General features: G+C 52.1%; 1 pseudogene; it reads right to left on the bottom strand.

The window, feature by feature from the left end:
- LOC143642076 (putative RNA-binding protein 19) overlaps positions 1-2,310 on the bottom strand; it is a 32,896-nt pseudogene extending 30,586 nt beyond the window's left edge.
- Between the last annotated feature and the right edge of the window lie 18,913 nt (positions 2,311-21,223).

The following is a 21,223-nucleotide window of genomic DNA, read 5'->3' as shown; positions in this document are numbered from 1 at the left end:
GCCTGGGTGCTATATTTGATCCAAGAGACACCGTAGGGGAGAGTCGACCGGCAGAGAGGACACATTACCCATTCAAGGAGGCGGGAAGAGGACACAGAGAAGGAGGAAATGGATTTATTGGCAAAAGGGGCGTTCCCACTAGAGCCAAAAAAATCAGGAGTGCCTAAGTGGCAGGTTCAAGCTGCAGAGATTGGTCGTCACCGAATCCTGACAGTCGAAGCTCTCATCCTGAATGGAGCCGGAGCCATGGGAGACCTTGGCCAAGGCTTTTCGGAACCCCTCCTGGAGAGACCAAATACTCCCAGGGCCAGAAAGAGGGAAGAGGCAGGGCAAGAGAGAGGAAGGGGAGGGTAAGCGTCTCTCTAGTGGCCGAGTCTTAAAGGTGAGAGGACTAGGACTTTAGGAATCTGCCCAAGGAAGGAGTCCCTGAGGGCCACTGTAGCCTTAAAGGCTATGGTGGGGTGCTTTCCTCCCCGCAGGTGGGCAAAGAGATTTGCTGGATGATATTGCAAGAGAGTGGATTCGGGGCACTGGGGGTGAAAAGATTGGAGGTCGGAGGCCAAGGTTTGTCCAAAGAGGTGTGGACCATCTCGAAATCCCTGGGGAAGGACAGTCCAGGTTATTTGTTGAGAATATCTGGTGGTGGGATCTGTCCAGGTAAAGGCAAAAAGATCTTGTGATTCGGGGGCAAGGGGAATGGAGAAGAAAGCATCATTTAAATCTATGACTGAGAAGTGGGTGGCAGTATGGGGGACCTGAGACAGCAGGGTGTAAGGGCCTAACAGAGGTGTTGATGAGTTGTAGGTCCTGAACTAAGTGATAGGACCCGTTGGGCTTTTTTACCACTAGTATGGGAGTCTTGTAAGGGGAATGAGCAGGACAGAGGTACCCCTTGCTAAGAAGGTCCTGAATGATAGGTTGTAGGCCTAGAAGACCTTTTGTGGACAGGGGGTACTGAGCCTTATTGGGGAAGGTGTTAGGATCTTTGAGATGAACGTTAACTGGTGGGCAGGAAATGGTGGCGGGGGTGTGGTATCCCATACAATTGGGTCAACCAGGTTTGTATGGTATTTCACGTCAGCCTCACAAGTGGAGCAGAATGGCCAGTCTTCTGCCAAAAGGGCCAGAAAAGATGAACAGGCCAATTCTGGGGCCTGACTGATGCCAGGAGCCCAGATGTTGATTGTTGTATTGAATTTAGAGAGAATATCTCAGCCAAGCAAAGGAACTGGACATTGGGGCATAACTAGGAACGGCTGAGAGAATGGGAAGTTGTCTATGGAACAGAGGAATAGGGGAGTCTTTCTTGGATAGATGGTCTTTCCTCCTACCCCAACAATAGGAGAGGTGGATGGCACTGTTTGCCCCCAGAATACTGTCAGGACTGAGAAGGTAGCCCCGGTGTCAAGGAGAAAGGCAACCTTGCACCTATCCACCTGAATCCACACCCTGGGTTCCTGTCTATTGATTGTAACAGCCAGGGACAAGGACCCAAGGCTCCGTCAATCTTCAATTGCCATGCCCAGAAGGTCGGAGGGTCCCCTGGTCATAGGCCTCCTACAGGATCTAGGATAGTCAGAGGCCCAAAGACCTTTTTGTTGACATTTAGGGCATGGAGTAGGTGGAGTGTGTGGTGCGGGGCATGCCCTGGCCCAATGTCCCTCCTTGCCACACTTGAAGCAGGCACCCAAGGGGGTTTTCGGTGATGGGCGGTGACCCAAGGAAGCACCCTGCATGGCCTGGGCGAGCATCTAAAATTTTAGTCTGAGGGGTGGCAGGGCCTTGTTAAAGCTTTTTTAGTTTGGCCCGGATGTCAGGGTAGCTCTGCGAGAGGAAATATGTCATAAGGACATGACGGTCATCTGGGGTTTTGGGATCTAGGTTACTGCTAAAGGGCTTTCGTAAGCTGATCCAGAAATTCTGATGGGGCCTCTTGTAATTTTTGGAAATTGAGCCCAGCAATAATACATGCAGAGAATCGGTCCCTACTCTGTATGCCAGCTTGTGTATAATCCTAGTCGGAAGTTTGATCTGGGGCAGCGAGTGGCCCCCGAGGGTGATTGGGATTAACTCAGTGACTTTCATCAGCATGGGCTCTGGCAAGTTCCCAGACTCTAGTACATTCCTCAAGAAGAAGAGTATTAACCAATAACATATAAGTGAGGCTATAAGCCTGGAGGACCCACTGAAACTCTCTTCTGTGGTGAATGAGCCCAACGTTCGGTTGAGTTGCATGAGGTCATTCATAGAGAATGGGACATGTACCCGGATAATGCCCTCAGGTCCAGCAACCTCTCTTAAGGCGGCCATGGTTTGTGGGACTAAGGAGTGGGACCTAGTTTGGAGGCACTAAAGGTATCGGCCAGGTCAGGGGGAGCACCTGAGAGGCTGGATGGAGCCGATGAGGGAGGTGGGTAGGGAGGGGGTTCATCTGCCAGTCAGGTCAGGATGAGAACGAAGAAGAGAAAAAGCCTCAACATAGGGGATCTCCTTCCACTTTTTTGAGCGCTCGCAGAAGTTAAACAGATCTCTGAGAATTGCGGGATCTAGGGATCCTCCTGGGGGCCATTGACTTTGATTGTCTAATTGATAGTAGGCCAATCTTGTGTGCAGAATTTAATAAGGGGGAGTCTGCAGGGAGGGAAGAAGAGGCCCTCATACAAGGGTGGTTATTGAGAGAGAGAGAGAAGAAGAGAAAGAGAGAGAGAGGGAGGGAGGGAGGGAGGGGAGTGCCTGTTCTTCCACCCCTCAGGACCTCCCGCTCATGAACCGGGTTCCAGAGAGTCCATTATGACCATGAAGGTCGTGGTGGGGTGCATTCTCTCCTCCAGATTGGGCGTCAATGTTTTGCTGGACGATCATGGTCAAAGCCCCTGCATAGCCCGTCTGAAGGTGGATCCCGATAGGGGAACTCACCTACTGAAGAGCCGGTGTTGTGCGAGTCGGAGCAGCGCTCGAAAGAGAGAACAAAGACGGCAAGCCTTGAGAGAGGGGGCCCTCGAGCAGGGAGGAATTTCCCTTCCCGAATTTTGGCAAAAATGAAAGAATGAACAAGGCTCGTCTTTGGGGAAAATGCCCATTTATTGAGGAACAGCTCTGCATATTTATAGAGCCAGGGGTGGTTTGACAGTTATGACAGTTTAACAGTTGAAGAGTTTGACAGTTGGCATGGGGTGCTTTATGAATGGAGGGTAAGTATCATGTGAGCCAGCAGGGCTCACCACTGGACGGCTCTTCTGGGGGGGGGGGGGAGTTCTTTAGAGCCCGGGTGACTCCCAACAGTCCCTGCTCTGACACTGGAGCTATGCCCTCAAGCAAGCCCTCCTCACTTCACTGGTGAAGAAATGAGACTCATGAGGGTGGTGCTCTGTGTGGCTGCTAGAAGGTTAGGACCAAGGACAGAATTATCATGCTGCTGCCCAGTAGCCACTTCAAAAGGCTGGGCAGAAGGAGCGCCAGATGGAGTATGCACACTCTGTTGTTTATAGCCTCCCCAAGGATGCCAGCACCCTAGCCCCCCAGATGCTGGTTACACACCAGATATGGCACATGGGATTTTCCATGTGATTTGATTAGGAACCCTGAGATGGGGAGAGGACCCTGCATTACCCAGGTCCTAAGCAATCGGAAAGATCATAGTCAGAGAAGGAGATGTAATGAGGTAAACAGAGGGAGAGAAACCGGAAGATGCTCCACAGCACTCTGCAGACTGAAGTGAAGCGTGTGGCCTGGACCCAAGCAGGGCAGGCAGCCTCCAGAAGCTGAAAAAGTGAAGGAACAGATTCTCCCCTGCAGCCTCCGGAAGGATGGCAGCCCCACTGACCTTGTGGGTCAGTAACCAAAGCCCCCTGTGCTCCCGCAGCACCCGCTCACACTTCAATCTCTGCATCTTGATATGTTTTCCCTGCAAACTCCATGAAAGCAGGGACCAAGTCTTGTCCACTTCGGTCTACACTGTCAGCAACCCCAGAAGTACTCAGGACCCAATGTTTATCTGTTGGAAGATAATTAAGACAAGGGCACGCAATCATGCTAAGCGAGACGGGAGGTGCAGTGGTCAGAACTGCTCATTCCAGACAGACTCCTCAATTCTGTCACTGTTGTATAAGTTATCACATGTGAGTGACTTCAGGCCGATAACTTTACCTTGATGTACCCTGGTTTCTTCACTTTTAAAATGGGTGTAGAAGCTGACTTGCAGGGTTGTGTGAGGAGTAAATGAATTACTTCACCTAACACACCTGAACAGCGCCTAGCACACAGTAAACTCTCCGAGGGCTCATTACTATTGTTAATGCTTGTTGTTAATTCTTTCATACATCTCCAGCAATTAGAGAAATGCAAATCAAAACTACTCTAAGACTTCATTTCGCTCCAGTCAGAATGGCTGCTATTAAGAATACAAACAACAATAAGTGTTGGTGAGGATGTTGGGGGAAACGCACACTCATACATTGCTGGTAGAACTGCAAATTGGTGCACCCAATATGGAAAGCAGTGTGGATATTCCTTGGAAAACTTGGAATGGAACAACTATTTGACCCAGCTATCCCACTCCTTGGTCTATACCCAAAGGACTTAAAAACAGCATACTACAGGGACACAGCCACATCAATGTTTATAGCAGCACAATTCACAATAGCTAAACTATGAAACTAACCTAGATGCCCTTCAATAGATGAACAGATAAAGAAAATGTGTTACATATACACAATGGAATATTACCCAGCAATAAAAGAGAATAAAATCATGGCATTTACAGGAATATGGATGGAGTTGGAGAATATCTTGCTAAGTGAAGTTAGCCAATACCAAAAAAAAAAAAATGCCAAATGTTTTCTCTGATATAAGGTGGCTAATTCATAGTGGAGTAGGGAGGGGGATCATGGGAGGATTAGATGAACTCTAGATAGGACAAAGCGGTGGGGGGGGAGAGAGGGGGCATGGGCTTAGAAATGATGGTGGAATGTGATGGACATCATTATATAAAATACAGGTACGAAGACACCAATGATGTGAATATACTTTGTATACAACCAGAGATGTAAAAAATTGGGCTCTATATGTATAATATGAATTGTAATGCATTCTGCTGTCACATGTAACAAATTAGAATAAAAAGATGAACAATGGGAAAGGAAGCCACTGAGATGCAAAATGAAACTAGGAGGGAAAAGAAGGGTGGCCAGGCTGAAACTCTCATCCAACTAAGTGAAGCATCAGGAGACACTGTTTATAGCTGATGAATGGCTGGGAGCCGGCACACACCTGTAATCCCAGCGGCATGGAAGGCTGAGGCAGGAGGATCCAGAGTTCAAAGCTAGCCTCAGCAATTTAGTGAGGCGCTAAGCAACTCAGTGGGACCCTGTTTCTAAATGAAATACAAAATAGGGCTGGCGATGGTTTCAGTGGTCCAGTGCCCCTGAGTTCAATCCCTGGCACCAACAAAAAGCTGATAGATGGATCAGTAATACATATCTTAAAAGTATACCACTTCAGGTAAAGAGCAGGATAGTTAAAAACTAGAATATTTAGAAGAATCGATTATGTAAAGTCCTCATCTTTCATAGTAGAGGGAATCAGCAGATGGTCCCTGTGATAAACTATAGGGGTGAGCAAAGTACCTGGGTATGTAGAAAAGCCTCTGGGAAGTCCTTCTAAAAACAAACCACTTGAAGATGGATATTCTCAGAAAGACTTAGCTTCTCATTTCACATACCACGGTCCAGTTTTGATTTTTTAAATTGTGTGGCATAAACGCCTCCCACATGACAAAGAGAAAAAAACAAAACTAAAAAAACAAACAAACCAAAAACACACACACACAATAAAAATGAAAGGGCTCCTAACATTCTCTGTCTAGGGAAAGAGACACCCGAGGATGGAGGCAGGAGTTCAGAAGACACTCTCACACCATCCAAATGGCTGGCTTGGTATTTGGGGCATGCTTTCCTGGCCACACCGGTGGTGTGGGTGCTCTCTATCCCAGAGAAATGACAAGGAAACAGGAACGACGACCCACTTGGGTAGCCCGCAGCCAGAAACATCACCACAACCATCCACCCTCTTCTTCACTCACTAATTTCGCTAGGAGCCTACCAAGGGCTGGGTTCTGTGCTAGGCCTGGACAAAGGGCTTAAAGGGTCCCATTTTCAGATTCCCAACACCAGGCTCTCTCCTCACCCCATTCGGGAGGTTCTTTACGATCAGTCGCGACATGGCACCAGGTCCCTCTGTTCTGATTCCAGCACCTCTGGACAGCGACTGCCCATGGCAACTTTCATGCTGCCCTGGTGGGCACCACCAGCTTCAACAAGTCAGAAAAAGTCACATAGCCCCACTCTTGGCCCGCCCACCCGGAAGTAGGCGTGGCCAAAGCCTGACCTGCATGAGGAGGTCACACCCCTAAGAGGTGGGCCTGAGCGCTTGCATTCTGCCCAGGCACAGGTTCTGAAGCAGTTCTGGGAGAGTGCAATGCCATGATCCTGTCGGCAGGTGGCGCCAGATTCCAACCTCTGCTGGGGGTTGCAGAGGATCTGCTCTACTTGGAGTGCTAAGCAGGGGATGTGGTTTTGTGTCCCTTTCTTATTGTACTTTACCATGGATTCCTAAGACAGCCCTGAGAATGAGGGCTAGACTAAGGATCCCTGCCTCCCTTTGGGAGGTGGAGAAACAGCCTTACTAAGCACTGCAGGGAAAATGGTAGAATGTGCATTTTGGGAACAGTCCCATTTTGCAGGCAGGACATGGGGACCTGAGGAGTAAAGCTACTACACAGAAAATCGGAGATTTGGTTGTGATTGTCGTTGACAGCTTTATCGAGGTGCAATCCACTTCCTACAATTCACACACTTAACATGTACAACTCAATGGTCTTTAGTATATATGCCAAGTTTTGCAGCTACCACCATCACTGTCAATATTAAAATGTCTGTATCCCCTCCCCCCAGAGGAAATCTGCACCCTTAGTTGTCACTGGCCAATTCCTCCTCCCTCCAGGCCCTGGCAACCACGGATCGACTTTCTGTCTCCCCGGAGTTGCCCCCCTGGACATTTCATGCAAATGGAATCGGGCAACACTGGACACAAAACCACATCCCCTGCTTAGCGCTCCAAGTAGAGCAGATCCTGTGCTGGGGGTTCCTGGCAGAGGTTTGTGACAGGCTTCCTTCATTTAGCATCCTGCTTTCGAGGTTCATCCTGAGCAAGGTGAGTTGGTGCTTCCCTCTGATGCCTGCTGGATAATATCTCATGGGCGGATAAAGAGCATTTCATCACCCAGTGCTCCGCTGATGGACATCTGGGCTGTTTCCACCTGTGGCTATTGTGGATAACACTGCTATGAGCTTTCAAGTGTTTGTGTGCAAGTGTGTCTTCGTTTCTCAGGGTGTATTCCTGGTAGGGGCATTGCCAAGCCACACAGCAGCTGCACCCTGTGACCTCCCTATCAGTGGCATTTGAAGGTTCCCGTTTCCCATCTCTTCTGGCTTCTTACTAGGTCTCCACCCATTCTGGCCACCTTAGTGGGGGTAAAGCCACGTCTCCCTGTGGTTTGGGTTTGCAGGTCCCTGTTGGCTCCTGTTCTTGAGCATCTATTTGTGAACTTTGGGCCATTTGTGTATCTTTCTGAAGCAACCCTTGTCCCCATTCTCCAAGACAGGCTCAGACGTAGTGTCCTTGAACCCATCTCTTCCTCCCTGAGTCCCAGATGCACAGAGCTCCTGCATCTGCCATAGCATAAGCGCACAGATATTGATACCAGGAACATACTTAGCTGATTCCAGGGTACAGATGGGACCATGTGGTCTTCCCACCTCAAGGTGCCCAAGGGGCCCGAGCAGATCTGTCTTTGCAAAATGCTGCAGCAGGCACCAGGAGAAGGTGTCCCTTCCAAAGATACCTTCTCATCCTGGCCCCTGGCACCTATGACTGTCAACTTGTTTGGAAGAAGAGTCTTTGCCCATGTGATGAAGGATCTCAAAATGAGAGGATCCTGTGTCATCGGAGTGGATGTTAATCTAGTGACAAGTGTCCCTATGAGAGACACAAGAAGTCAGTCATGCAAAGACAGAAGCAGAGGTATGGGAGTCCCAGAAGGATATGAGAGTCCCCTGCTCCGTCCTGTTTTCCTCCTACTTCCTGTTTCCTGTTGCAGCCTCCCATAGGCTGAGCCAGCCAGAGACCGGAGACATGGTCGGAGCGCCAGGCGCACACAGGTAGCTCGTGGGTGCAGAGCAGGGTGGGGGAGCAGGTCAGTGCTCGGGAGACTGACCACTAGAGAGTGAGTAGCACCCAGGGTGGCCTTGAAGCCAAGTGCTAACTAGTGTGTGACAAGTGCTGTCACTCAGGTGGACAGAGGAGCACGGGGTGCAGTCCCCCCCTGTTCCCCCTGTTCCTGTGAGCTAGGGCCCCCGTGCACTTAGGAACAGTCCTGGGTGGGTCGAGGTTGGGAGGTCGGATCCTCCTGCTTCTGACGAGGACACATCTGCCCCTCCCCTCCCCTCCTTTCTGGGTGACCTTTGGTGTGGCCTGGGTGGTGGGTTCATCGCCCATCTCAGCCTCGTCTCGTGCTCACAGAAGCCCCATCAGGATGGTGGCCACGTCACCATGGTGGCTAGCGCGGTCCTAATGAGCACATTTTAACCTGACCATTCAGTCTCCAAATGGAGTCGCCACAAGGGTTCTAGATGGTGGGACTCTGCCCTGTGAATTTGGGAGGGGACCAGGAAGCAGGTGTGTGGCTGGAGGGATACACCCTTCATACTAAGAAACCTTTTGTAATTTTATTTTTTTTCACTCCAAGCCCCCAAAGACAGCACGCACAGCCATGTGCAGCCACACGGTCTCTGTGTCTTTAAGTGAAAGGACTGCGGGGCCCACTGGTTCCCTGGAGCTACTGTAACAAATTACCTGAAACCAGGCAGCTTAAAATAACAGAAATTGTTCTCTGGCAGTTCTGGAGGCCAGGAATCCCAAAATGACGCCGTGGGCACAGCTATGCTGTCTGAAGCCTCTAGGGGAGGGCCCTCCCTCGCTCTTCCAGCCTCTGGGACTCCAGGGTTCCTTGGCTTGTGACTGCATGGCTCCAGGCCCCGTGTCTGTCTTCTTGTGGCCCCTCCTCTCTGATGTCTGAGTCCACCCTACGTACCTCCTCGCCTCTGATGACACACCTGCCACTGGGCTGAGGATGTTTTAAATCCAGGACGATCTCATCTCAAGACCCTCAGTTAGTTTGGATGCAGTGGCTCATGCCTGTCATCCCAGTGGCTTGGGAGGCTGAGGCAGGAGGATTGTGAGTTCAAAGCCAGCCTCAATCAAAGCGAGGCCCTGAGCAACTCAGTGAGACCCTGTCTCTAAATAAAATATAGAATAGGGCTGGGGATGGGGCTCAGTGGTTAAGTGACCCTGAGTTCAATCCCTGGTACCAAAAAAAAAAAACCCTCAATTACATCTGCAAAGCCCTTTTTCCAAATAAGGTGACATCATCAGTCTGGGGATTAGGGTTTGGGCAGGCCAGACCTCACCCTGCCTCTGACCTCCGTGGATGTCTGTTCAGTTAAAACTCACACACATAACAACGCACCCTCCACAACCCATGCTAGACAACAAGTATCTACTTCAAAACAGCCAGAGAGAGAGAGGATTTTACATCTTCCCAACACGAAGAAATGATAAATGTCTGAGGTGGTACCTAAGCCAGTTATCTGATGGTGACCCCCTCAAAAAGCAAAATTGTCATGAGTCAATTAAAAATTTTTTAAAAAATTTAAAAACATACCCTCCACCCTGGAAATGACTTGGGGGGTCCTTGTTTCGAGGTCGTTCATTTATTCAACAGCTATTTCTATTTATTGATGTCTTTAATTAAATGACCATGGTGGTGGGTGGGGGGGGGGGGGTTCTGTGCCCGAGGCCCTGTCAGGATGCCTTTTGGGGGTGACTTCGAGGCATGAGCCTTGGATGAGAGGTCAGATGGGGGCTGCCCACTGGCCCTGGCTGGCTTCGTAAGTTTTTTTATATCCTCATGAATGGCCTTTATTAAAACATACGACCAAATATATCCTTCCCCAAAGACATTGGCAAATCAGAAGGTGTTTTAAAGGTATTAAAAGAAAATGGAATTTTACGGATCTCCATGTCCCCAGGCCTGCCAGGGAAATGTGGCCACCACATGTGGGGAGGAGCGGGCCATTCAGAGGCTCCGTGTTCCCGGGCCCTTCATAATCGTGCGCGTTATTGGACGTTATTATTAGCCCTCCTGGTCTCCTGACTCCTGTTCCGTCCCTGCAAGTACAATCCGGGGGTCCCTGGACCCCACCCGGACTGTGCCTGGGGACTGAGTCAACCAGGGAGGTCTGCCAGCTCCTGCCATGGCGGGGTGACCTCCAGGCTCTGAGAAGTCGGGGCTGGTCCCCAAGGGAACTACATCCCACCCAGGGAAAGGCCCATGGGGGAGAGATGCTCCCGGGCCTGGACTCTTGGCGTCCTGCACAGGTTGGTGGGTCTCAGGCCAAATGAACGGGATCAACGTCCCCCAGAAACCTGGGACTGTCCCGAGACCCCTCCCGCGTCCTCAGCCTGTCTAGTCCGCTGGCCAGTTAGGTCACCCACCCCTTCTCCCCCTGTCCCCACCGTCCTAACCTGGTCCTGGCACCCTGTGGACCTGTCCTGGTCTTTAGTTCTCCGGGGAAGGGGGTCCGAGTCAGGGGGTGGGCAGGCTGCCTTCCACGGGGGGCCCCAGGGCGGGTCTGCTCCCACCTTTCAGACCAAGTGGTCAAGGTCAATGTCAATCATGACCAGGCACAGTGACCGTACATGGCCCTTGTTTGATATCACATCAATGGCATCTGAACCTCTGTGACATCTTGCCCAAGAACACCATCAGGTCCACCCATGAGAACACCAACGGCACCGTGAGGGACACTCCGTAAAACCTACCAGCACTCCCGAGAGTTGTCAGGGTCACAAACAATGAGGGACAACTGAGAACCCGCCCCAGCCAGGAGGAGCCCACGGAGGACCAGGGGACTGGGCGTAATGTTGGATCCTGGAACAGAGAAAGGACACGGGGTAAAACCCAAGGAAATCTGAATGATGCCAGACCTCAGTGACCGACGATGCATCCACGCTGGTTGACTGTGACTAAGAACCAGAGCAGAGCTAAGGACACTGCACGGGGGTGGCGTGCTGGAACTGTCCACACCGGTCCCACGACTTTCCTTGTCAATCTAAAACCTACTCAAAAGTAGAGTTTGCGTGACGTTTTTAGAAGATATTTTAAGCACAGGGAAGGAGGGGTGCAGGCGGTCTGTGGGCCTAGACGTGGACGGACCCCCAGGAGCGCTCTGCGTGGCCATGGGGGCGGGCTCTGCACCTGGCCTTAGCTTGTTTACTTACTGGTTGGCTGATGAGTCTTTGGCTGTGATGTCAACTTGTCCCCAACGACAAACTGCATGACTTTAAGGGGTGTCGGCCGGGGCTCTCTTAGGTCAACAACTTCCCAAGTGGCCAGGGGAACTTACACAGGAGACCAGGTGTGACCCGTCTCGGCCACACTTGTGTGATCAGGAGGCAGCTGAGCCTTGACCTCCCCATAGGCGCATCTGGGGCTGAACCCGGGAGATGTGGGGGCTCCTCCTGATCATGGCAGGAAACCATAAATGTCCACCAGGAACTGCAGAAACCACAGACCGTCCATCACACAGGGTGGGGCTGGGGAAAGGCCCAACTCATTCTCTCTCTCTCTCTCTCTCTCTCTCTCTCTCTCTCTCTCTCTCTCTCTCTCTTTTGTGGTACCAGGGACTGAACCCAACAGTGCTCCTCCACTGAACCACATCCCCGGCCCTTTTTATTTATTTTTTTAAATTTTGAGAAACAGGTTCTTATCAGGATGCTTAAAGCCTCACTAACTTGCTGAGGCTGGCTTTGAACCTGCGATCCTCCTGCCTCAGCTTCCCGAGCTGCAGGGATTGCGGGTGTGCACTGCTGCATCCAGCTAAGCCAAACTCATTCGAAGATGATGAGCTGGTGGCATCTTGTCCTGGGCTCTGGAGGCTGCAAATCCCCGTGCGTCTGTGACCCTGGCTGCCTGTGATGAGTCCATTTCTTGACTGTAGCCTCAAGGTACAGCCACTGTCCGATGCCCTCCACCTACTCCACAGATCCTGCCCACGGGCAGCAGCTTCTCTCAAGTTATTTGAGCCCCAGATCCTCAGACCACAGAGCAGCCATTGGTGGAACACGTCCCCTTAAGACCATCACCACCTTCACACGTGAGCGAATCTGCTCATTCATTCAGGTGACTGTGGAGAACCTGTCCTGTGCCAGTCATGGCCAGCCACTGAGCACGAGGTGGCGATTGGAGAGACAAGTCCCTGCCTCCGTGGGGTCCTATCTAGTGGATGAGACTGAAGTTAAGACACACCGTTAAGGTTGTCACTGAACACATTCCCTGTGGGACAAGTGCTTTGCCATCATGGGCACCATGTTAGAAGAGAAGGCAGCTGAGACGTCAAGGGTACATCTAAGGTCTGTTCCTAGATGTGCCCTCCTGCCCCCTGCCATTTCTTTAAGAATAAATAGTGCCACCATCTACCCGCCTGTCCTCTCCCCTTGTGCTGGCCAAGGTGAACCCTGGAACATCGTGATGTGAACTAGCTGATCCTGAGATCCTCAGGGATAAGGAGTCCTGGAAAGGATGTAGGTAGACACAGGAAGTGGGGAGATCTGGGTTCAAATTCCAATGCTGACATTTCATGCTGTGGGACCTTGGGTAAGTCAGTCACCTTCTCTGAACCTCTTTCTCATTTATAAAGCAGGACCACTGATGCCCACTTTCGGGGTGGTGGCGAGGATTAGAGATGATATATTCTTACCATCCAGTACAGTACCCATAACAGCAACCACAAAATCATATTTTGTTGTGTCACAAGAAAATCTCAAAACAACCCAGTGATATAGGGACAATTATTACAGATGAAGACACTCAGCAGAGAGATGAAGTGACTTCCCTGAGCTCACGGAGCTGGGAGTAGGAGGCGAGGGTTTGGAGCCTGCATCCTAGCTGCCATGGACCGGGCCAGCTCGATGCCTCTTTGCTTGCTTTAGGTTTTGGTTTCCACTGTCCCCAACCCATTTTCCCTGCTGCTTAGTGACCAGGAGGCATCTGGGCTCAGACCACCTTTGTGCATGCTAGAAAATTGCCCACAGTTCTAGATACTGGCCAGCAGAGGACCACGGATAAGCAGGGGCGCAGAACAGGGAGGCTTCCTGAGGCTGAGCCTCCTTCCCAACCTGGCCAGGTGCACAGTGGTGAGGTTTATTCCGGATTTTGCTGCTGCAGGGAGACAGAACCCTGCTTTCTCGCCAGAAGGAGCCAGCTCAACGCAGCGCCAGGCTATAGAGGTGGTCAACATTTCTGCGTCTACACGTAGATTTGAACCTGAAAGTTGGAGGAGCCAAAGGCGGCTAAGTGCAGGTGGCTCCAGAGGGAGGTCCAGCTGGGGAGGGGGACAGGGGAGGTGCTGGACAGGGTCCCGGGTAGGGAAGCAGCCCCTGGGGCTCTTCAGGGACTTGGCTGGAGAGATGGCCCCCAGAGGTGCAGGCAGCCTAAGGGAAAGCCAAGGCCCAGCAATGGGGGAGCCCCAGAAGTGGCCCCCATAGGCTGTCCACACCCTAAAAATTGTGGTGTCAAGAAGCTAAGGGTCCTGAGTTGGGATCGTCCTGAATCTCCCAGGTGGGCCCTGGGATTGGCCCACACAGAGGAGGGGGGATGGGGTGGTGGGGCCACAGCCCCAGGGGTGGCGGGAGCCCCCCGAAATGGGAAGACACAAAGGATGGTCCCTCCTGAGGCCTTCAGAGGAAGCATAGCCCTGTGACCTGTAAAACTGAGAGCGCCCAGGGCCCAGGGATGGTCCCAGGAAAGTGCAGTGGCCATCTCTAGTGCTGAAGTGGGGAGGGGAGGGCCTGGCTCCCGAGCCCAGAGGGGGCGTGTACAGGGCCCTATCTGGCGCAGCTGGGACCCTCAGGGATGCCACCAGCCTGAGGTGGCCCTGCAGGGGGGACGTGCAACAAACATCCCAACCCAAGGGGCTTCCTGTCCTGTGACCCCATGTGGGGGTCTCCTTTTGGTTGTGCCCACCTGGACGCCAGAGGACAGAGCCACCCTGGCATCTACTGGGTGCCATGCCGGATGGAGAAGGTGTCAGGAGGGTGGGCAGGGCACGGAAGGGGAAGGGGTGCTGCTCTCCCCCGTCCCCTCTCTGGTGTCACTCCACCTCTCTGAGCCTTGGTTTGATCACCCACAAAATGTACTACCTACCGTGACTATTTGTGTAGGGGGTTGAACTGTGTTCTCCCCAGAGAGACCTGGCAGTCCTGACTCACAGTATCTGTGGATTTGTCCTGATCGAGAAATAGGGTCTTTGCAGATGTAGTCAAATTCAGATAGGTTGGTATTGGATGAAGGGGTTCTAGTCCAAAATGGCTGCTGTTCTCATAAGAGACGCTCAGGGGAACACCTTGTGGCAGCAGAGGCATGGAGTGGAGCCATGCATTCATGCCCTTGGCAAGGAGGGTCAAGGACCACCAGCAACCGAGGAAATGGAGAAAGACACAGAACAGATCCTCCCCAGAGCCTTCAGAGGAATCACGGCTCTGCAGACTCCTTGGTTTTGGACTTCAGGCCCCCAGAACCGTGGGAGAATACATTTCCATTGTTAAGTCTCCTAGATTGTGCTACTTTCTTTTTAGCAGCTCTAAAGAGAGAATGCCTGGTGGTTCTAGTTACAAAGGCTGTGTGAGGAATTATCCCTAAAGCCATGGCGTCAGTCAGCTTTCTGATGCTGTGACAAGATACCTGAGAAAAGCCACTTAGAGGAGGAAAGGTGGATTTTGTCTCATGGGTTCAAAGGTTTCAGTTCCACATTCGGCCCTGGCTCCATTGCTTCCTGACTGCAGAGAAGCAGAGCATCATGGAGGAAGGGCAAGGGGGAAGAAGGCTGCTTACCCCTAGGCAGCCGAGAGCAGAGAGTGATAGAAAGGGGTGAGGAACAAGATACAGCCCCAAGGCCATGTCCCCAGGGACCCACCCACTCCTAGCTAGGTCCACTGGAGAGGACAGCCCTCGTGATCCAGTCACACCCACAGCCCCACCTCTGAACACTGCGGCATTGGGGACCACAGGAGCCTCAGGGGACAGTCCAGAACCCAATGGTGACCCTGGCTCAAGCATCCATTTGTATGCTCACGGACGCACTTGGGCAGAGGTGGTCCCGGGGTCTCCAGAGCAGACGCCCTTGGTCAGGTGTCCTGATGTCCTGATGACTTCTCCACGTAGTTTCTTGGGGCTCCCAGGGCAGGAGCTGGCCTCAGGGGAGCAGGTGCCAGGAGAGCAGCAAGGGGGGGATGGGTGGCCTGGCCCCAGGAGTGCCAGCGTCCCGCCCCCTTGGGGTTCAGCAGATTCCCTTCCTGCTCAATGTTCCTATGTGCTGTTCTGGGGGCGGGGCATTCATAAGCATCATCTTTTTTTTCTTGATTAAGCTGTGGGATTTGAGTTTCTGGGAACTTGAGACAGGTTCAGAGGTGGAGGGGACATGGACAACTCCTCTCCCTCCCCCTCCAGCCAGGCACTTCTTGTGGGGGAGGGAGGCCAGCCTCTGTCCACAGCCTCACTGGCTTCTCTCTGGCTGCAGGAGTGTGCCACCAACATGCCAGCCATGCTGTGGAGGTACGGGTCCAACTGTCTACCTGAGAGGGGACAGCAGGGACTGAACTGTGTCCCCACTGCATTCCTAGTGGCCCCCAATGCGGCTGTATTAGGGACTTTATGGAGGTAATTAAGGTGAAATGAGGACATAAGTCCTGATCCAGTAGGACTGGTGTCCTCATAAGAGGGGGAGAGACACAGGGTGGTTCAAGATGGAGGACACTCTGTGCTGCTCCAGCCAACTTCTCCACATTGCAGATGGGAAGGAGGCAGCAAGGAGGAGGAGCAGGCGCCCTTGCTGCTGGTCAGACACCCACAGAGGCATCTTTAGGGTCCCAGCAAAGTATACCTGCTTACCATTGGCCAGGACTCAGCCACATGATCCTCTAGCTGCAAGTCATGCTGGGAAATGTAGTTCCCCAGGCAGACAGAGAGGGCTCCTCCCACCCTGACCTCAGGACCTGAAGGAGGAGGTGGTGCAGGTCTTTGTGGTTATGGAGGAGGCTGCCTCAGGCAACTCCATGAAAAGGGGACACAGTCGAGGAGGCCGGGAGGAAAAGGGGACTTTGTCCACCCACTGCCTTCGGGGCCACACCCAATGCTGTGTCGGAATTTCTAGGTGAGAGAAAGCATCTGCGGTGCCAGGTGGGAAACTGAGGCAAAGGTGGCACCATCTGTCCTTGGATGACCCTAATGTGTGGCTGTCATCACCCCCCCCCCCGCCACCCGCTGTGATCTCAGTTCATGACTTGCTCAACTCTACCCTGCAGGAAAGCTTACCCTTTTTCTTCTTTGTTATTTTTATGACTACCCTTTTCTGATAAGAAGCTGCTCAGAGAGGTAGGGGCAATACCTGTGGTCACACAGCAGCTCCTGTTGCTGTTCATTACACCCGCAAGGGAGGTGGTATGTCTACAGAGGGCGCCATGTCTGAGGTATGTTCTAAGCACTTTAAAGTATTGCTGCAGCTCATTTAGGGAGAGATTTAACATTTCCCTTTTATGGATGAGGAGACCAGGACTCAGAGAGGGGAGTACCTCACAGGCGGTCATGGGGCTAGACAGTAGGGCTGCCATCTGTAACATTTCAGTTACAGGGTTACTCTGCCTTTCCAGTAAGCACAGCCAAAGGTCTTGTCACACACAAGTGACAAGCAAGTGCTGTCTGGAATGGTCACACGGGGAGCTCACGGGCACTGCCCTTTAAGCCAAGCCACCGGTTTGAGGGCACAGAGATGGCAACCAGGGGAGCTGGGTCTGTTCAGCACTCAGCAAATGCGCATAGATTAGGGTGGTGGCCGGTTACTTTGTGAGGAAGGCACAGGCAGGCAGAGGGGAGACTCATCTGTCCTGGCACAGAGACCGGATCTTTATGGGGAGGGTCCCTCTGATTGTGTTAAAGTTGGTTTTGGGGGGTATTGCTCCGGTCTGCTGGCTGACAGACTGCTGACTGCCAGGATTGGGGTTTACATGACGGTTTCAAGATAGAGAGTGACAGAAGAGAAACCAGGATATCTATGAATTGGGCTTTCTTTTTTCTTTGCTCTTCTATTCCAAAGGCTTGGAATGGTTTGTGTAATGTTTGACTGGGGGAAATAGAAACATAAAGTGGGTTTTCTTCAGCATATTTCAATGTCCAAGCATCTATGGTGGGAAGAGATGGGATAATTACCTTGAAGCACTTGCCCAAGTATGCACAAGTATGCACCCCGGTATGCACAAGTGCTCAGTAAGTACTGTCACGATTCTCAGCCACCAGATGTAGCTCTCAGCTGTGGGCCCCAGGAAGCTGGTATGCATGCCCCATTCAGGGCTAAAGTCAGGGTTGGGACCTTTGTCTGTACTTCTGGATGTAGTGGTGCACTCCTGTAATCCCAGTGGCCCAGGAGGCTGAGGCAGGAGCATCGCAAGTTTGAGGCCAGCCTCAGCAACTTAGCGAGACCCTGGCTCAAAATAAAATATAAAAAAGGCTGGGGGTGCAGCTCCACGGTAGGGCACCCCTGGGTTCAACACCCCAGTGCTGGGGAGGGGGAGTTTGTAGGTGTCCATGAGATTGTGTTTTTGATTCTGTGCTTTCTAGTATGTCAACTCATGTCCCACATCTTCAAGACGCTCAATTTTTATTTGACAATTTTAAAGGAAGCTAAGCATGAAGGAGGAGTGGATGTATTTTGAATTCTGTCCTCATCATTATATCCCCATTTTTTTTTTTTTTTTTTTTTTTGGTATCAGGGTTTGAGCTCAGGGGCACTCAACCACTGAGCCACGTCCCCAGTCCTATTTTGTATTTTATTTAGAGACAGGGTCTCCCTGAGTTGCTTAGGGCCTTGCCCTTGTTGAGGCTGGCTTTGAACTTGCGATCCTCCTGTCTCAGCTGGTAAATGTTTAACAATGGTTTTCCATGGGACAGAGTATGTTGTGGGGAGAAGGAATTCCTGCTGTATTAGTTGTTTTTAGGTGTGTTTGTGTGTGTGTGTGTGTGTGTTTTTTTTTTTTTTTGCTTCTGTGACCAAAAGATCCTACAAGAACAACTTAGCGGAGGAAAAGTTTATTTGGAGCTCATGGTTTTCAGAGGTCGCAGTCAATAGACAGCCGACTCCATTGCTCTGTGCCCAGGGAAGAGTTTGGCGGAGGAGAACAGCTGAGGACATGACAGTCGGGGGGCAGAGAGAGCTCTGCTCAACAAGGACACTATCCCCTCCACAGACAACCCCGGGGATCTGCCTCCTCCAGCCACACCCGCCCTGCCTAGGGTGACCCCAGCTAATCCATGCCACTGGATTAACAGGCTGACTAGGTTAAGGCTCTCGGAACCCCATCATTTCACCTCTGAACCTTCTGGGGGGACACCTCACTTCTGAACCACAACACCTGTTGTATAGTGATCGCCAGTTTCCAGGTTACCAACGCTTCTGCTAGGGCCAGTTTCCTGCATGTGTGAGGCAGGTGCCCAACCACAAAGCTGCAATCTTATGCCTTAATGGATAATTTTTATAATGGTGGCCACATTCAACCACTGACTCTGGAAATTTCTGAGCAATGATCTGCAGGGAGAAGCTGGTGTGTGCGGGTTCCAGCACCCACAGTTCCTGGTTCTTCTTGTCTCCATCTCTGTACCAGGCAAACCCAGGACAATCCCACTTTCCACAACTCTTGTTGCAAATAACACTGCAAAGAGCTGGGCACAGAGCACGCACCCCAGCAAGGCGGCCGCATGATCCCAGGGCTGGTGGGGTGGGGGAAGACCAGCCCTTCAGCACACCATAAATCCCCCTTTTGCCCATGGGGAGGAGAGACGAGGTGGGGTTTCCACCCACCAGTCAGGTTGCAGGTGAAGGGCTCCTGGCATGTGCCAGCTTTGTATCTGGTCATCTGTCACCTCCAGGAGTGTTTACCGGGTTACATCACATCTGTCGGAAAGTGGGTATCCAAGTAGGCATGCTTTTACATTTTTCTCAAATTAAAAAAATATATTAATAAAAATCATATACGTTAATTGTCCAAAATTGAGGTAAACCTGTGTCTGGAAACCAGGAAACATTGAATACATCTTAGGTGTTGTGATTTGAGAGTCTGCTTATAAATTGAGTCAAATTAACGAACAGATCAACCACTGTATTCACCCCCACTGTATCTGTTTTTCTCTGCCCTCTGTTCTTCTGTATTTTAAAAATAAAAGCTCACTAGGTATCTTGTGTATGTTGTTGCATGCTCTGCTTTTTTTTTAAAAAAAATTAATTTAGTTGTAGCAGGAAATTTGTCTCTGGAGCACCTGTGAGATGCTGGGATCACATCAATGGTAGGAATCATTCCCAGGAGCCAGGCTGCCGCCCGCCTCCTCGTTCACCTCTGACATGGTGCTGCGTGACCTGACGTGAGGCCAGGGCCCCTGGATCTAGCTGCAGCATGTCCTGGGCTGAGCACCCATTTCTCTGCATGACCCGGTCCTTCTGAGACCTGCAGCGTTCTGGAAGGGCCCAGAGCCCAACTAACTCCCTGGAACCACCCAGCGGAGCCCCGCCCAGCAAGGCTCCTTGTCACATCCTGCATCTGTCCCACCAGGCTCTGCCCTCTCCAAGAGCATCCATAATGGTGCTCTCTGGGGCGGGTCCAGGCAGCAGCTGCCTTTGATCAGCCCAACATCTGGGCTGCTTGGTGATCCAAGATGGGAACACTGTGACAGCCCAGACTTGGCAAGGACCCAGCCTGGCTAAAAGCACTGGCGGGGGAGGGGAGAGAGGGCAGGGGTGAGGGCAGGAAGGAAAGGGATGGAGGGCTGGGGCCCCCTGGGAAGGGCAGCCGTCAGGAGCAAGGGCTGTGTTTGGGTGACCTTGACTCTATGGGCCTCGGTGTCCCTCTCTGTAAAATGGGGATAACTGGGAGAGGTCCCTAGCATGTGACCTGGGCTCTTGCTCAGGGGTGTCGAGTGACCAGGGTCCAGGCAGGGCCCCTGGGGTCCTGGCATCAGCCAAGAGCACCTCCAGCTTCTCCTATAGCTTGGAATGAATGACATCACTAACAGCAACAGCAGCAGGTAATATTTTATTTCGTGTTTAAAAGTTCTTATTATAGAACCACAGATGTCCTCAGTGGTCACCCACCAGACCCCCCCCAGAGAGCAGCACCCTTGATGCAGAAGCAGAACACTCGCAGCCCCCTGTCACTCCCTGGGCTCCCCTGAGGTCACTGCCCTCCACATTGTTAGGACGCCCATTGCACAGAGCAGAATACCAAGGTGCGGACAGCAGAAGCCCCTGGCCCAAGGCTCCTCCTGGGAAGGTGAGGCTTCAAAGCTTCAAGCCCTGGCCACAGCCCAGAGCCCTGCTGAGACCTGCTCTCAGGGCTGACACAACCCCAGGGGTGCCATGTTTACATGGTGGGGCTCCTGGGAGGGGGATGAGGATGGAGATGGGGGATGGGGCTCCTGGGAGGGGGAGGGGGAGGGGATGGGGGGATGGAGCTCCTGGGAGGGTGGCTTTATTTATTTTTTTGGAGGACCAGCCCACTTCCAAATACTAGGTGCAGAAAGCCTCAGGGCTCTTGGGAATAGAGCTACTCAGTGGCCCAGGGGATTCCCTCAAGCCCCTAGCCCATCTCAGCTCACAGGAAGGAGAAGGTGTCCCAGCCCCTCCCACCCCTCTCCTCACCCGCCCAATGCTGTCCCCTGAAAGCTTTCTTTGTCCCCATGGGAGGGGGTTGGAGGAGGTGGGATGTGCTGTTGGCACCAGGCAGAAGCCCACTCCCTTTTGTGGAAGTGCCCAGAAGTTCTTGGCCTGAGTCTGAGAGCAGAGCCAGAGGCAAGGTTCATGCACAGAGAGCACACGTAGGACCTGACCCCACGGAGAAGGAAAAAGATCAGGGCAGGAGCCTGAGGACCTGGCCACACCATAGGCGTCAGGTGCTTCTTCTGCTGGACCCAAGGAGTCCTATGAAACGCATCTCAGAAGTGTCTGCCAGGGCCCCAGGACGGGAGCACTTATCAGTTGGCTCCCACCTCTGTTGGTCAAGGTGCCTGTGG

Source organism: Callospermophilus lateralis, chromosome 1 (genome assembly GCF_048772815.1).
Source record: "Callospermophilus lateralis isolate mCalLat2 chromosome 1, mCalLat2.hap1, whole genome shotgun sequence".
Taxonomy (NCBI): domain Eukaryota; kingdom Metazoa; phylum Chordata; class Mammalia; order Rodentia; family Sciuridae; genus Callospermophilus; species Callospermophilus lateralis.
The sequence above is the reverse complement of the archived record's forward strand: the minus strand, read 5'-3'. Positions and strand labels throughout refer to the sequence as shown.